Source organism: Arachis hypogaea, chromosome 13, assembly GCF_003086295.3.
Source record: "Arachis hypogaea cultivar Tifrunner chromosome 13, arahy.Tifrunner.gnm2.J5K5, whole genome shotgun sequence".
Lineage (NCBI taxonomy): Eukaryota > Viridiplantae > Streptophyta > Magnoliopsida > Fabales > Fabaceae > Arachis > Arachis hypogaea.
Window position 1 is genome coordinate 93,825,105 of NC_092048.1, and position 13,326 is coordinate 93,838,430.

The window sequence follows — 13,326 nt, forward strand, 5'->3', positions numbered from 1 at the left end:
AGTTTGGTGTGGAAAAAGCTCTGTTTTTTATTTTTCTATAACCACTAATGGCACCTAAGACCGAAGAAACCTCTAGAAAGAGGAAAGGAAAGGCAATTGCTTCTACCTCCGAGTCATGGGAGATGGAGAGATTCATCTCAAAGGTCCATCAAGACCACTTCTATGAAGTTGTGGCCAAGAAAAAGGTGATCCCCGAGATCCCCTTCAAGCTCAAAAAGAGTGAATATCCAGAGATCCGACATGAGATTCAAAGAAGAGGTTGGAAAGCTCTCACCAACCCAATCCAACAAGTCAAAATCTTAATGGTTCAAGAGTTCTATGCTAATGCATGGATCACTAAGAACCATGATCAAAGTGTGAACCCGAACCCAAAGAATTGGCTCATAATGGTTCGGGAGAATTACTTAGATTTCAATCTAGAAAATGTAAGGTTGGCATTTAACTTGCCAATGATGAGAGGATATCCTCATCCTTTCACTAGAAGGGTCAACTTTGATCAAATGTTGGACCAAGTCCTTAGGGACATTTGTGTGGAAGGAGCTCAATGGAAGAGAGACTCAAGAGGCAAGCCGATTCAACTAAGAAGGCTTGACCTCAAACCCGTGGCTAGGGGATGGTTGGAGTTCATCCAATGCTCTGTCATTCCTACTAGCAACCGGTCTGAAGTTACAATAGACCGGGCTATCATGATCCATAGCATCATGAATGGAGAGGAAGTAGAAGTTCATGAGATCATATCCCTAGAATTCTACAAGGTGGCGGACAAGCCCATCACTAAGAAAAGGATGGAGCAAACAAGAGAGCCCACTCATGGACCTCAACAAGAGCATGAGGAAATTCCTCATCAAGAAATCCCTGAGATGCCTCAAGAGATGCACTTTTCTCCACATAATTATTGGGAGCAAATCAACACCTCCTTAGGAGAATTGAGTTCCAACATGGGGCAACTAAGGATGGAGCACCAAGAGCATTCCATCATCCTCCATGAAATTAGAGAAGACCAAAGAGCCATGAGGAAGGAGCAACAAAGGCAAGGAAGAGACATAGAGGAGATCAAGCACTCCATAAGATCTTCAAGAGGAAGAACTAGCCGCCATCACTAAGGTCAACCCGTTCTTTAATTTTCTTGTTCTTATTTTCCTGTTTTTCAAATTATATGCTCTATGTTTTGTCTATGTTTGTGTCTTTATTACATGATCATTAGTGTCTAGTGTCTATGTCTTAAAGCTATGAATGTCCTATGAATCCTTCACCTTTCTTAAATGAAAAAAATATTTTTATTTGCAAAAGAACAAGAAGTACATGATTTCGAATTCTATCTTGAAATTAGTTTAATTATTTTGACGTGGTGGCAATACTTTTTATTTTCTGAATGAATGCTTGAACAGTGCATATTTTTTATATTGTTGTTTATCAATGTTAAAATTGTTGGCTCTTGAAAGAATAATGAAAAAGGAGAAATGTTATTGATAATCTGAAAAATCATAAAATTGATTCTTAAAGCAAGAAAATGCAGTGAAAACAAAGCTTGCCGAAAAAAAGAGAATAAAGAAAAAAATAGAAAGAAAAAGAAAAAGCAAGCAGAAAAAGCTAATAACCCTTTAAACCAAAAGTCAAGAAAAAAAAAGGATCCAAGGCTTTGAGCATTAATGGATAGGAGAGCCCAAAGGAATAAAATCATGGCCTAAGCGGCTAAATTAAGCTGTCCCTAACCATGTGCTTGTGGCGTGAAGGTGTCAAGTGAAAAGCTTGAGACTGAGCGGTTAAAGTCGTGGTCCAAAGCAAAAAGAGTGTGCTTAAGAGCTCTGGACACCTCTAACTGGGGACTCTAGCAAAGCTGAGTCACAATCTGAAAAGGTTTACCCAGTTATGTGTCTGTGATATTTATGTATCCGGTGGTAATACTGGAAAACAAAATGCTTAGGGTCACGGCCAAGATTCATAAAGTAGCTGTGTTCAAGAATCAACATATTGAAAAAGGAGAATCAATAACATTATCTGAATTCTAGGTTCCTATGGAACCCAATCATTCTGAACTTCAAAGGATAAAGTGAGATGCCAAAACTGTTCAGAAGCAAAAAGGCTACTAGCACCGCTAATCTAATTGGAACTAAGTTCATTGATAAGTTTGGAATTTATTATATTTTCTCTTCTTTTTATCCTATTTTGTTTTTAGTTGCTTGGGGACAAGCAACAATTTAAGTTTGGTGTTGTGATGAGCGGATAATTTATACCCTTTTTGGCATTGTTTTTACATAGTTTTTAGTATGATTTAGCTACTTTTTATTATATTTTTATTAGTTTTTATTCAAAAATCACATTTCTGGACTTTACTATAATTTTGTGTATTTTTCTATGATTTCAGATATTTTCTGGCTGAAATTGAGGGACCTGAGCAAAAATCTGATTCAGAGGCTGAAAAAGGACTGCAGATGTTGTTGGATTCTGACCCTCCTGCACTCGAAGTGGATTTTCTGGAGCTACAGAAGCCCAATTGGTGCGCATTTAGTTGTGTTGGAAAGTAGACATCCTGGGCTTTCCAGCAATAGATAATAGTCCATACTTTGCATGAGATTTGATGGCCTGAACTGGCGTTTAAAGTCAGCCTAAAACTTTCTGGTGTAAAACTCCCAAACTGGCACCAAAATTGGAGTTAAACGCCCAAACTGGTACCAAAGCTGGCGTTTAACTCCAATAACAGCCTATGCACGTGAAAGCCTCAATGCTCAGCCCAAGAACACACCAAGTGGGCCCCGGAAGTGGATTTCTGCACTATCTGCACTTAGTTACTCATTTTCTGTAAACCTAGGTTACTAGTTTAGTATAAAAACTACTTTTAGAGATTTATTTTATATCTTTGGATATCTTTTTTATCTTTGATCAGCTTTTGATCACTTTTGATCTTGAGACCATTGTTCACATTTTGGAGGCTGGCCTCACGGCCATGCCTAGACTATTTTTACTTATGTATTTTCTTTGGTGGAGTTTCTGAATCCCATAGATTAAGGTGTGGAGCTCTGCTGTTCTTCATAAATTAATACAATTACTACTATTTTCTATTCAACTCACGCCTACTTTTTCTCTAAGATATACTCTCGTTCTTAATTTAGTTAAGTCAGAATGAAGGGGTGACCCGTGACAATCACCCAATCTTCGCTACTCGCTTAGCCAAGATCCACGTGCCTGACAACCACAAAGTGGTCTACATGATGTTCAACGTAGTCATTGGATGACAGCTGGAGTATATTCTCTTCGATATCTAATACACAGACCGAGTCCGTGAGATTAGTATCTTCGTGGTATAGGCTAGAACAATCGGCAGCATTTCTAGGATCCAAAAAGTCTAAACCTTGTCTGTGGTATTCTGAGTAGGATCTGGGAAGAGATGACTGTGACGAGCTTCAAACCTGCGAATGTTGGGCACAGTGACAGTGTGCAAAAGGATCAATGGATCCTATTCCGACGCTAGCGGAAACCGACAGATGATTAGCCATGCGGTAGCTGTACCTGGTATTTTTCATCCGAGACGAGAAATCCGATAGTTGATTAGCCTTGCAGAAATCGTAGAGGACCATTTTCACTGAGAGGATTCTACAGCTTGCCATGGAAGGGAGCACGCATGATTGGAAGAGGACAATAGGAAAGCAGAGGTTCAGAAGCAACAAAGCATCTCCAGACGCTTATCTGAAATTCCCACCAATGAATCACATAAGTAACTTTATCTTATTTTATGTTTTATTTATATTTTAATTATCAAAACCTCATAACCATTTGAATCCGCCTGACTGAGATTTACAAGGATGACCATAGCTTGCTTCAAGCCGACAATCTCCGTGGGATCGACCCTTACTCACGTAAGGTTTATTACTTGGACGACCCAGTGCACTTGCTGGTTAGTTGTGCGAAGATGTGAAAAGTGTGAATCACGATTTCCCACACCAAGTTGCTCGATGATTTTGGTGCAAGATGAATTGCTTAATTTGAGTTGTTGCAAAATTTGGAGTTGGGCTTGCTTTTGGAGCACTTGCTGGAGGCTCAGTGGTGTCAATTGAGGCTTAGTTCCATCCGGACAAAAATCCAAGTGTTGGAAAACCGCCATCATTAAGGTACGGGTCTTAATTTCGGATAGGTACTGTGTAACACTATGTGAATGCCTAAATTAATTGCCCCTAGGATAGGATTGGATTAAAATTGGTTGTTGTTGTGATTAATTGAATGGATGTATATATGTGTTTGCGTGATTCAATTTGGTTGAATTGTTGTGGATTGAATGGAATGAATGATTATGATGGTGATTGATGTGGAAATTGGGTCAAAGGCCGTGATAGGGTGAGAAATCCCTTATATGATAAGTTCGGGTAAGTTTGATGGAGTGGAAAAAGTGAATTTGCTATGATTTGTGATTGTGATGGTAATATTGAATTTGGTATTTAATATGTGAAAGGTGTTTGATTTGGATAATTGTTTAGATTGATGAGTAATGAATGAAAGGGTGTTAAAGGGATTGAATATGATTGAGTGTTGGCATTGAAATGGAGAAAAAGGGTTTTTGGTTTCAAAAGGAAAGATTTGAAAAATGGTTTATTTTGAATATGCATAATTTTGTGCAAAAACGGATTTTTAACCAACTTCGACGAGGCATAACTTAGCGTTCGGAGCTTGGAATCGAATGAAATTTATCTTAGATTAAAGCTAGTAAAAAGATCTTTAAAATGGTTTAAGAATGAAGGAAAACTGAATTTTGTGAAGAAAGTTATGAGAGTTTGAAGATCAATATAAAAATCTAAAATATGAGATTATGCAAAAAACTACAATTTATGGTATGCGTGCCTACGCACAGTATGGTGTGTGCGTGATGAGCGGATAATTTATACGCTTTTTGGCATTATTTTTAGTATGTTTTTAGTAGGATCTAGTTACTTTTAGGGATGTTTTTATTAGTTTTTATGTTAAATTCACATTTCTGGACTTTACTATGAGTTTATGTATTTTTCTGTGATTTCAAGTATTTTCTGGCTGAAATTGAGGGACATGAGCAAAAATCAGATTCAGAGGTTGAAGAAGGACTGCTGATGCTGTTGGATTCTGACCTCCCTGCACTCAAAGTGGATTTTCTGGAGCTACAGAACTCCAAATGGCGCGCTCTCAATGACGTTGGAAAGTATACATCCAGGGCTTTCCAGCAATATATAATAGTCTATACTTTTCTCAAGTGTAGATGATGCAAAAGGGCGTTGAACACCAGTTCTACGCTGTAGTATGGAGTTAAACGCCAGAAACACGTCACGAACTAGAGTTGAACGCCAGAAACACGTTACAAACTGGCATTCAACTCCAAGAATGACCTCTCCACGTGTAAACTTCAAGCTCAGCCCAAGCACACACCAAGTGGGCCCCGGAAGTGGATTTATGCATCAAATACTTATTTCTGTAAACCCTAGTAACTAGTTTAGTATAAATAGGACTTTTTACTATTGTATTTATATATCTTTGGATTACTTTTTGATCCTTTGATCACGTTTAGGGGGCTGGCCTCTCGGCCATTCCTGGACTTTATCACTTATGTATTTTTAACGGTAGAGTTTCTACACACCATAGATTAAGGTGTGGAGCTCTGCTGTTCCTCAAAGATTAATGCAAAGTACTACTGTTTTTCTATGCAATTCAACTTATTCCGCTTCTAAGATATTCATTCACACTTCAATATGATGGATGTGATGATCGTGACAGTCATCATCATTCTCAACTTATGAACACGTGCCTGACAACCACTTCCGTTCTACCTTAGATTGAATGGATATCTCTTGGATATCTAATACAGGGGACCGATTCTGAGTTATTAGCGTCTTCGTGGTATAAGTTAGAACCCATGGATGGCCATTCCTGAGATCCGGAAAGTCTAAACCTTGTCTGTGGTATTCCAAGTAGGATCTGGGAAGGGATGGCTGTGACGAACTTCAAACTCGCGAGTGCTGGGCGTAGTGACAGACACAAAAGGAGGGTGAATCTTATTCCAGTATGATCGAGAACCTCCAGATGATTAGCCGTGCCGTGACAGAGCATTTAGACCTTTTTCACAGAGAGGATGGGATGTAGCCATTGACAATGGTGATGCCCTACATAAAGCTTGCCATGGAAAGGAGTAGGATTGATTGGATGAAGACAGCAGGAAAGCAGAGATCAGAGGAACGAAAGCATCTCTATACGCTTATCTAAAAATCTCACCAATGAATTACATAAGTATCCATATCCTATTTTAATTTTCGTTCACTATAATTTCTTAAAACTATTTGAATCAGCCTAACTGAGATTTACAAGGTAACCATAGCTTGCTTCAAGCCGACAATCTCCGTGGGATCGACCCTTACTCACGTAAGGTTTTATTACTTGGACGACCCAATGCACTTGCTGGTTAGTTGTATCAAAGTTGTGACAAATTATGAATTAAGATTAGAGCACCAAGTTTTTGGAGCCATTACCAGGGATCACAATTTCGTACACCAAGTTTTTGGCGCCGTTGCCGGGAATTGTTCGAGTTTGGACAACTGACGGTCCATCTTGTTACTCAGATTAGATAATTTTCTTTTTGTTTTATTTTTAAAAAATTTTCAAAAATCTTTCAAAAATTTCACATCTGTTTTCGAAAATTATTCTAAATTTTTAAGAATGAATTCTAGTGTTTCATGAAGCATGTTGAAGCCTGGCTGGCTGTAAAGCCATATCTAATTCTTTTGGACTGTGGCTTCCAACCATCAGCATAGAGGCAAGTTAATCGGAATATCAGCTGTTGCATGCCTGATTTATATCCTAAAGCTGGCTGGCTATTAAGCCATGCCCAACCCTTGGATTGGAGCTTTAGGCCAACATTGAAAGATTCCTGGGATTCCTATTAAAATATTTAAATTTCTTATTTTCTTTTTCCTATATATTTTTCGAAAAAATTTAAAAGAAAAAAATTTATAAAATCAAAAAAATCAAAAATATTTTGTGTTTCTTGTTTGAGTCTTGAGTCAATTTTTAAGTTTGGTGTCAATTGCATTTTTTTCAAAAAAATTTATGCATTTTTCGAAAATTCATGCATTCATAGTGTTCTTCATGATCTTCAAGTTGTTCTTGGCCAGTCTTCTTGTTTGATCTTCATATTTTCGTGTTTTGTGTCTTTTCTTGTTTTTCATATGCATTCTTGCATTCATAGTGTCTATGCATGAAAAATTTCTAAGTTTGGTGTCTGGTGTCTTGCATGTTTTCTTTTCTTGAAAATTTTTCAAAAATAAGTTCTTGATGTTCATCTTGACATTCAAAGTGTTCTTGGTGTTCATCTTGACATTCATAGTGTTCTTGCATGCATCATGTGTTTTGATTCATAATTTTCATGTTGTGAGTCATTTTTTTTGTTTTTCTCTTTCATCATTAAAAATTCAAAAATAAAAAATATATCTTTCCTTTTTTCTCTCATAAATTTCGAAAATTTGGATTGACTTTTTCAAAAATTTTTAAAATTCAATTGTTTCTTATGAGTCAAATCAAATTTTCAATTTAAAAATCTTATCTTTTTCAAAATCTTTTTCAAAAATCAAATCTTTTTCATTTTTCTTATTTATTTTCGAAAATTTTAAAAATATTTTTAAAAATCTTTTTCTTAATTTTACATCATATTTTCGAAAATATCATCAACAATTAATGTTTTGATTCAAAAATTTCAAGTTTGTTACTTACTTATTAAGAAAGATTCAAACTTTAAGTTCTAGAATCATATCTTGTGATTTCTTGAGAATCAAGTCATTAATTGTGATTTTAAAAATCAAATCTTTTTCAAAACTAATTTCAATCATATCTTTTCAAAAATATCTTTTTATCTTATCTTTTTCAAATACCTTTTCTAACTTCTTATCTTCTTATCTTTTAAAAATTGAATTTCAAATCTCTTTCAACTAACCACTTAACTTTTTATTTGATTCTTATCTTTAGTAAAACTGCCCAACTAACTTTTTACCTTTAATTTTCAAAAATCCCTTCCCTCTTTTTCAAAATTTCTTTTTAATTAACTAATTATTTCAATTTTTTATTTTAATTTTATTTCATTCCTAATTTTCAAAAACTACTAACCTTTTTCAAAAACTATTTTCGAAATTTAACTTTAAATTTTAATTTTTATTTTTCGAATTCTCTCACCTCCCATCTCCTTCTATTTATTTATTCATTTACTAACACTTCTCTTCATCTCATATCTCTGCTCTCCTCACCCTTCTGTTTGGATTCTCCTTTCTTTTCTCTTCTACTCTTCTTTTCTTCTACTCACAACAAGGGAACCTCTATACTATGGTAAAAAAGATCTCTATTATTATTTTTTCTATTCCCTTCTTTTTCATATGAGCAGGAGTAAGGACAAGAACATTCTTGTTGAAGCAGATCCTGAACCTGAAAGGACTCTAAAAAGGAAACTAAGAGAAGTTAAAATACAACAATCCAGAGACAACCTTACTAAAAGTTTCGAACAAGAAGAGGAGATGGCAGCCGAAAATAATAATAATGCAAGGAGGATGCTTAGTGACTTTACTGATGCACGAAAAACTTGTCTCGCAACAAATTTCCTTCGGCAAGTGTACCGAATTTGTCGTCAAGTAAAAACTCACAATAGAGTGAGGTCGAATCCCACAAGGATTGATTGATCAAGCAACTTTAATTAGAGGAATATTCTAGCTGAGCGAATCCAGGATTTGAGTTTAGAATTACAAAAAATAAAATGGCGGGAAGGTAAATGACAGAAAAATTAAATGCTAGAATTAAAGAACTGAAAGTAAATGACTGAAGTAAATTGCAGAATTGTAAATGGGAATGGGGGAATTGCTCATAAAAGTAAGTAACAGAAAATAAAGAGAATGGGTAAGATCAGAAATGGGGAGTTCATTGGGCTCAGGAGATGTTGCATTCTCCGGATCAATTTCATTTTCATCTCTTCCTCAATCAATGCACTCATTGATCTCCTTGGCAATCTTAAGTGATTGAATTACAATTTCTTGTAATTCAATCTCTCAAATCTTGATCAATAGCCAATTCCTTGGTCAATTGCTTATGAGAAGAGATGAAGTATGGTCACTGATTATACCACATGCATTTCCCAAATCAAGTGTTGAGAGGATTATAGTCACATATCCATCCAAAACCAATTTGGTCCAGCATGAGAAAGCATTTCTAGCTTGATCTCTTCATTCCTCTTTCAAGGTTCAGAAGAGATCCAAGTATGAATAGCTTTTTTTCCAAGATAACTACCCAATTGGATGAAGATCGAAAGCTTTCAAGTAAAATCAAGAGAAAAGATAGAAGAAGAATAATGAAAACTAGTATTGATCCATCAAATTACAACAGAGCTCCCTAACCCAATGAAAGGGGTTTAGTTGTTCATAGCTCTGGAAAATGAAAACAAAGATGGAGAATACATAATGAAACTAGAAGTGTAGAGAAAGTAAATACAGAGAGTAATTCTATGCCCAGAGGCTCCCTATATTTTCCAACTCCCTTTTTAATTCAAAGCTACTCCTATATATACTACTCTTCTACTCTTCTAGTTGGTTCTTCAAGTCTTGGGTCTGGGCCTTTGGATCTTGAGTTTGAAGCAGTTATCTTTTTCATTGGGCTTGGCTTTACTTGCAGAGAGAAATTGTGAAGTGGGCAGAGACTTTTGCTCAGGACGTTAGTGGTGTTAACGTTCAGTGAAAATATGGGTTCGAGAACGTTAGTGACATTCAACTTTTTTACTAACGTTCCTTACCCAAGTAAGAGCCACGTTAACCTCAACGTTAGTGGCACAAACGTTGCCACTAACGTTGCCTCTTTGTCCTTCGCGCACGTTATTGGGACTCAACTTTCCCAATAACGTTGAGAAACCTGCCCCTTCCCAACGTTAGAGTCCACGTTAACTTAGTTAACGTGGCTCTTTTAACGTAGGCTTGCCAACCTTCGAGAACGTTAGTGACACTTAACATTGTCACTAACGTTCCAATGTGCCCCTTAGCTCCCACGTTAGAGTCCACGTTAACTAGGTTAACGTGGCTTCTAACGTGGCTTATGCTTGCCATCTCCAACGTTAGTGACAAAGTTGAGTGTCACTAACGTTGGTTCAACAATCCCTTATCCACGTTAGCTTCCACGTTAACTAAGTTAACGTGGGAGTTAACGTGGCTCATGGTGGCATGTGTGGGCTCCTTCCAACGTTAGTGACAATGTTGGGTGTCACTAACATTGGCGTCACCTCCCTTCCTCACGTTAGCTTCCACGTTAACTAGGTTAACGTGGGAGTTAACATGGCCTAGAGTGACTTGGCCAACGTTGGTGATAATGTTGAATGTCACTAACGTTGGCTTCCCCCCTTTCTTCTTAACGTTAGAGTCCACGTTAACTAAGTTAACATGGACTCTAACATGGCCACTTATAGCTTGGTCCAACGTTAGTGATAATGTTAAGTGTCACTAACGTTGGCTCCATTTCCTTTCTTCCATGTTAGAGTTCACGTTAACTTAGTTAACGTGACTCTTAACGTGGGCAGTGATGGCTTCGAGAGCGTTATTGGCAATCACTTTTCTCATTAACTTTGCAAGTTACTCCCATTCCACGTTAGTGTTAACGTTAGTGTAACTAACGTAGCCACTAATGTGGTTCTTCTTTGCTTCCTTTGTCCTGAAATCAAGCAATAAAGTGCATCAAAGTTCTAGTCCAAGTCATGGGAAATGCAACATCCAATTTGTCCTTAAATTCATGCAAAATCCTCATGAAATCATGTAAAGTGCACAATGTATGCTTGAATCAAGATGTAAGTGAATATCTACCCAAAACTAGCTTATTTCCTAAGGAAATGCATGAAACTACCCTAAAAATAGTAAAGAAAAGGTCAGTGAAACTGGCCAAAATGCCCTGGCATCACAACACCAAACTTAAAGCTTGCTTGTCCCTAAGCAAGTACTGGAACAAGAGAATGATGAATGGAATGCCAAGAGAAATGAGTCATTCTTGTGGAAGTCCTGTCCCTGGTTTTATGGTGATTTTATGCATAGCAACTTAGGTTCATTCCTGGCTTTCAGACCTTTATCATGTCATAGAATACTCACTGTGATTTCATCCCATGAGACTTTTATTCATTGATCTTTTTGTTGTTATTTCAGGGCTTATTTGTGTTCTTAGGGCTAAGTGTTCTGTGAGGGGGCAACTCTTTAAAATAAGCTTTCAGCCAACACTCCCGAACCAGTTGGTTCAAGGTGCTAGGTGTTGAAGCACCCCTAAGGACTTACTTGCTCAAGTCTCTCCCCCATACATACACACCACAGGCATATAGTTTATTTATTTTCTTTTCTTGAGACCTTGGTGTCCAGCACCTCTTTGGGTTACTAAATGTTCTGTAGTGAGGGTTACTCTTGATAGTGGACTTTCAGCTGATAATCCCGAGTTAGTTAACCCAAGTTACCAAGTGATAAGGCACCCCTAAGAGCTTATTCATCCAAGTAGATCCCTCACACAGGAACACCACAGACACATGCCTCAAGATTAAAAACCATTGGTGCCTAGCCTTATTGCTTGTTCTTTTTAATCCACTGCTACCAAGATGTACTTGTTTGCATATGAGGTTGGGAATGGTCCCATGAAATCGATTCCCCACACATCAAACAATTCCAGTTCCAAGATAAAATTTTGTGGCATCTCATTTCTTTTGGGCAAGTTTCCAGATCTTTGGCATTCATTGCAGCTTTTTACTAGTTCTTTGGCATCCTTAAAAATGGTGGGCCAAAAGAATCCGCTTTGTAGCACCTTAGCTGCAGTTCTATCCCCTCCAAAGTGGCCTCTATAGCATGAGCCGTGGCAATTCCATAAGACCTCTCATCCTTCTTCTTTCGAAACACATCTTCTAAGGATTTCATCTGAACACTTCTTGAATAGATATGGCTCATCCCAGACAAAGTACTTTGCATCATTCATGAGCTTCCTTTTTTGATGTTTATTGATCTCTGGAGGCAATGCCCCAGTTGCCTTGAAGTTGGCAATGTCTGCGAACCATGGTGCTTTGTGGACTATCATCAACTGCTCATCAGGGAAGAACTCGTTCACACTTGTATCAGGTGTTCCATCTTTATCATGAGGAATCCTGGATAGGTGATCTGCTACCTTGTTCTCCACTCCTTTCTTGTCTCTGATTTCAATATTGAATTCCTGCAGCAATAAGATCCATCTTATTAGTCTTGGTTTTGATTCTTGCTTGGCAAACAAATATTTAAGTGCTGTGTGATCTGTAAAAACAATCACTTTAGCACCAATGAGGTATGATCTAAACTTGTCAAATGCAAAAACTATTGCCAGCAACTCCTTTTCAGTAGTGGTATAATTCCTTTGAGTATCATTAAGGACTTTGCTCGCATAGTATATCACATGGACTAAGTTATCTTTCCTCTGTCCCAACACTGCCCCAACTGCAAAATCAGATGCGTCACACATCAATTCAAATGGTAAATTCCAATCAGGTGGGGAAATGATAGGAGCAGAGGACAACCTCATTTTCAAATTTTCAAAGGCTAACATGCATGTTTCATCAAAGATAAATGGTATATCTGATACAAGGAGATTGCTTAAGGGCTTGGCTATCTATGAAAAATCTTTAATAAATCTTCTGTAAAAACCAGCAAGCCCTAAAAAGCTCCTAATTGCCCTGACATCACTGGGTGGAGGCAGTTTTTCAATAAGTTCTACTTTGGCTCTGTCAACCTCAATGCCTTGGTTAGAAACTTTGTGACCAAGGACTATTCCTCCTGTCACCATAAAGTGACATTTCTCCCAGTTCAAGACCAGATTGGTCTCTTGGCATCTTTTCAATACCAAGGCGAGGTGATGTAGGCAGCTAGGAAAGGAATCTCCGAATACCGAGAAGTCATCCATAAAAACTTCAATGAATTTTTCTATCATATCTGAAAAGATAGAAAGCATGCAGCGTTGGAAAGTCGTAGGTGCATTACATAGCCCAAATGGCATGCGCCTGTAAGCAAACACTCCATATTGGCAAGTGAATGAGGTTTTCTCTTGATCTCTGGGATCAACCACTATTTGGTTATATCCTGAATAACCGTCGAGAAAACAATAATACGCGTGCCTTGCGAGCCTTTCCAACATCTGATCCATGAATGGAAGGGGGAAATGATCTTTTCGCATAGCCTCGTTGAGCTTCCTGTAGTCTATGCACATCCGCCATCCTGTGACTGTCCTTGTAGGAATTAGTTCGTTCTTCTCATTGGGAACCACGGTAATTACTCCCTTTTTTGGGACGACATGCACGGGGCTAACCCAGGGGCT